Source organism: Falco punctatus, assembly GCF_963210335.1.
Source record: "Falco punctatus genome assembly, chromosome: 16".
Lineage (NCBI taxonomy): Eukaryota > Metazoa > Chordata > Aves > Falconiformes > Falconidae > Falco > Falco punctatus.
In genome coordinates, this window is record NC_137596.1 from 3,114,265 (window position 1) to 3,118,577 (window position 4,313).

A 4,313-nucleotide genomic window follows, 5' to 3' on the forward strand; every position below is an offset into this window, starting at 1 on the left:
CCTGGATGTCCCTGTCTGGAGGGGGAACGAGAGCTCATTTTTGGGTTATGCAGAGGTTTGGGATGAGAACACCAAGCTCTCACAGCCTGCCTGCAGATACCTCCATCCATCACCCTGGATCCAGCCCCTGTAGGCAATCCATCACTTGCAGGAGCCCTCTCCACCCGCAGCATCCTCCTGATGCCTTGCAGACACACAGCTAAATCCCCCTTCCTCCCCCCAAGCCCCTGGCCAGCACTGCTCTCTCTCAGATTCAGCAGAAATCACATATTCTGTTTAAAAAAAAAAAAAAAAAACAACCTTTCCTTGCAAACATTCTCACCACCCATCTCTATTTTACGTTCAGGGGGGATTCTGGGTGCTGCGGAGCTACTGCTTGCACTGAACATAAGCAGCAAAGCAAAGATGCTCTGTGTCTGGAGGATGTCAGGGCAAATGGAAATGTATCCTTGGACCTTTGCGGCAGTGCTTCTGGTGTGGGGATAAGTGGAAGTTCTTTCCTAGGATTATAAGAAAAAGAGACATAGGGAGTTTCAAAGCCCTTGAGCTAAGTGAAAATTTTCTAGCAGTTTTCTCCTTTCACATTTGGCTTTTCTTCCCTGAATGAAATATGTTCCTTCATCTGGAATTTCCTGAGAGGAGCATAGAAACCCGTAGTCATGGTTGGAAAAATTATAACTGATCTCTTCATTCTGTATTTTTAAGGAAAATTCTTTTGCTGGAAGATTTTAAAGGTTTCATTAAAAAAAAAATAAAAAACCCCCACACAACTAGCATCTTTCTATATAAACTTTTCTAAGAGCTGCAGCTTTATTCCTAAGGTTCCTAACTCAGCATCATTTGCTAACATTGGATCTAAGGAATGCATCTTTACAAGAACATGGGTGTTTTTCTTTTCACTTTAATAGAAAACAATCCTAGAAGGACAGAATTTCAGTGCTAGATGGAGAAAAATGCTTGGGGGTTTTGGTTTTTTGTTTTTTTTTTTTTTTTCTGCTTAAGATATCCTAAAACCAGTCTGTGAGGGCTTGGGTGGACTGTGCAGGTGTTGCAAAGAGCATACGCCGAGCTGGACATAAACCCCCAGACACACATCTGCCGCGAGAAAACTCAGCCACGCCACAATTTTAAGCAGTTATCCAAGTGGAAACTTCAGCTCTGCAGAAATCAGTAAGAATTTGTTTACTGGCTGGTGGAGGGGGCGAGAGAGGGAAAGCAAAAAATCACTTCTTCACACCCTGAGGAATAAGCCTTTCACTCCAGATCACACATGCATCGAAATTTAACCACTTGGGTCACCTGGAAATAGCTCCCAAAGATCCCAAGAGCCAGGAAAGCCGAGTTGTAACTTTTCCCTAAGTCTCTTTCTCTTTTAGGCTTTTGGCTTTCATGCTTCCAGCATCCCAAAAGCATCCCAAACATCCCAAAGGCATCCCAAAGCATCCCAAAGGGTGAAGCCAGGCTGGAGGCAGGAGGAAGAGGAGGGGGTGGCCTCCTGACCCCAACCCACAAGCAGAGGAGCCATCTCCATCCCTATAACCACTAGATGGTGCCAAGAGAAAGAGCGTGGGAGAAGCGGGGTGGGAGGAAGGCAGGAGGGGGGACCCACGCCACCAAAAATCCCTTGGGGATGGGAGATGTCCAAATCCGAGTCTCACCAGGGTGACTGCAAACTGCCGAGCCATGCCTCGCACCGAAAAAGGGACACTTGGCAGCTGAAGACCTCCCAGACTGTGTCCATGGGGAGGTGGTAGGTTCACCCCAGCTGTGGAGCCTTTAGGACCTCTCCAAGGGCTGTGCTGGGTGATGCAGGTGTAGCGGGACAGTCCTCGGCTGGTATATACTGGGTTTGCAGGCTGATTTCACTGCATGAGGTTGGGCTTGGGCCAAGGGTGCTTTCTGCCCTCCTCTTGTCTCTTGTGCCCGTCAGATGTCCCAGGTTTCCTCAACCACTGAATACGTGATGCATGGGAAGAGGGAGGTATCTCTGCCACTTTGATAGGAGCTTGTAACTACACGAGATGGGTCCTGCCTGGCTCACTTACCTAGGGAGATGCCCAAGGAAATGAAGGGCTCCCTGCACTGTGGGGGCATTTCCCCTGCTAGGTGGGCACCCAACAGAGTAACCACCCTTCCCACAGCCATCTACAGGCTGTAAATTTGCCGTTTATACTGATACATGATTTGGAAACCTAAAAGGCTCAGGTGTTTACATATTATATAGTGTCATCAGCCCATCTTTTGTTTGCAGATCCTTTTGCTTTTGAAGCCAAGCTGTTATAGCATCTCCTTTACTCTTCCCCTGCACCCAGCAGTCCTCTCCAACAGCCTGCCCTGTCCTTCTTGCAGTTCCTGCTGTCTTCCCATTTCTATTTTTACCTACCGGTAATAAAACCCCACAGCTATTCTGAAACCACCTCCTGGCTTTCCTCAGATTGGTGCTCCACCACTAAGTGTCATTTCTTGATGTCCATCTTGTCCACATTCATAATCAAAGCCCAACCTCTGCAGAAACCCAAAGCATCTGCAGCTCCAGAGGGACATTTCAGAGAAGGCTGATACAGTACAACCACATCACTCAGGCTACACGTTTAGGACCTCTCCAAGGGCTGTGCTGGGTGATGCAGGTGTAGTGGGACAGTCCTCGGCTGGTTTATACTGGGTTTGCAGGCTGATTTCACTGCATGCGGTTGGGCTTGCGCCAAGGTGACATGGCTGTGGGTTCATCACATGGAAATTGCTCATAACAGTGCCCTTGTAGGCTCCTGCTGCAGAAGAAAGCATGGATGGAGGTACTGCTGGGGTGGGGGAGATGTAGGTGCATCAGGTGGACCTGCAGATATTATAGCCCCCTTGTAAATTCAGGGTGGGGAAGGATTTGGGGAGCATCCCTCAGCTGCCTTTCAAGATCAAAAGCAAACCTCATTTGGCTTCGTCTCAATGAAAGCTGGAAGCTTGACCGCGCTATAAAAGCCGAATGACGTTCCTCTGTCAGCCTGTTGAATTTGCCAGGTGGCCTGAGCTGCTTGTGTGTAACACACTTTACGTTTCTCCTAAAAGCCCGAGTTCCCAGAATCCCATCACTACAGATGAAACCCAACTTTCTTTTTTAATTGAGGAGGTTTCTAGACCTGTCTCCATCTCGAAAACATCACCTCGAGGCACCTCAGAGGCTCAGAAGGTCCTTACCCATTCCCAGAGGATGTATAAAAAGAACTGGTGAACTTTGAGGTCCTCTCCACATCGGAGGGGAAAAAGGAAGGCTGGTGATGCTGGTTGCATTCGCCTCCAATATTGATTTGCCATGAGAGGAGCTTCACCACCACCAGCAGGGCTGGACAAGCCAGACTCTCTGCATATACAAAGGCTTCGGTTAAAAACTGGAGTAGGAAAAGCGCCCAGAAGTGCAGAAAAAAGCCACAGTGTTGGTTTTCCCGTGGTTCAGCGTCTCCCACGCAATAACGAAGAGCAAGGAATGATGCCATGGGGCACATGGAGATGAAGAGATGGGATTCACACTGCCATGCGTGATGCTTTTTTGGGGAAACTGAGGCACGGAGGGATTTGGCTGTACTAGAAATCTGAAGCACAGCTGGTGGCTGGATGTAAATATGCTGAGCGCCCTTTACCCATCTTTTTATCCTAATAGGTGAGAAAAAATTGCCTGCAGCATGGGCACGTCTCAGGGCTTGCCTGCGGTCAGTAAATAGGGCTGGAAACATGGCTTGGGGGAAGTGTCCAGGCCCCTTCCCCCCCCCCCCCCCCTTCTCTTTGGCAGTTCTGGGGCTTCCTTTCTTCACCCTGTATCGTCTGGGCTGGAAAATGGCTGCGAAAGCAGCGCTGAGTTGGATTCTCCATCTGCAGCATTCCCAGAATTTGGTAGTTTCTTCTCATTTTTTTCCCTCCTCCATCCTGCAACCCACAGGGGGCAAAGAGCAAGATCTTTCCAGAGAAGAAACCACTTGAACTTGCTCACCAAGCCAAGCCAAAACCTTCCGGGGAAGCTCTTTGTCACTTGTATTCAGATATGGCTCAGTACAGAACAGCCACCTACCACGGCTCGGCTGTGCTGTGCCACCACCCTCCCATCCCCGGTGTCCAGGAGCTTCCTCTCTTTTAAAAGCAAATAAGAAAAAAAAGAGCAGATCAAGCTTGGAGCTAGAACTCAGGGAAAAAAAAACTCTTCAGCTAATGAGCTGCGTGCTGAGCATCTCCCTCCTTGCCCTTCGCCCGCACGTCTCCATCCCAGGGAGCCAGATGCGGCATGTAGGAGAAAACGACCCTGTCACGGCTGTCTGCGCTGTGTTATTGTT

The 4,313-nt window shown here is 49.0% G+C and overlaps 1 long non-coding RNA gene across 1 annotated transcript; it reads right to left on the minus strand.

Moving 5' to 3' along the window:
• Positions 1–883: 883 nt before the first annotated feature.
• LOC308054213 lies at positions 884–3,505 on the minus strand. The gene is made up of 2 exons (XR_013924029.1): positions 1,659–3,505; positions 884–1,158 (listed from the first exon to the last, which is right to left on the minus strand). It is a non-coding gene; the product is annotated as an uncharacterized lncRNA (long non-coding RNA).
• Positions 3,506–4,313: the final 808 nt, after the last annotated feature.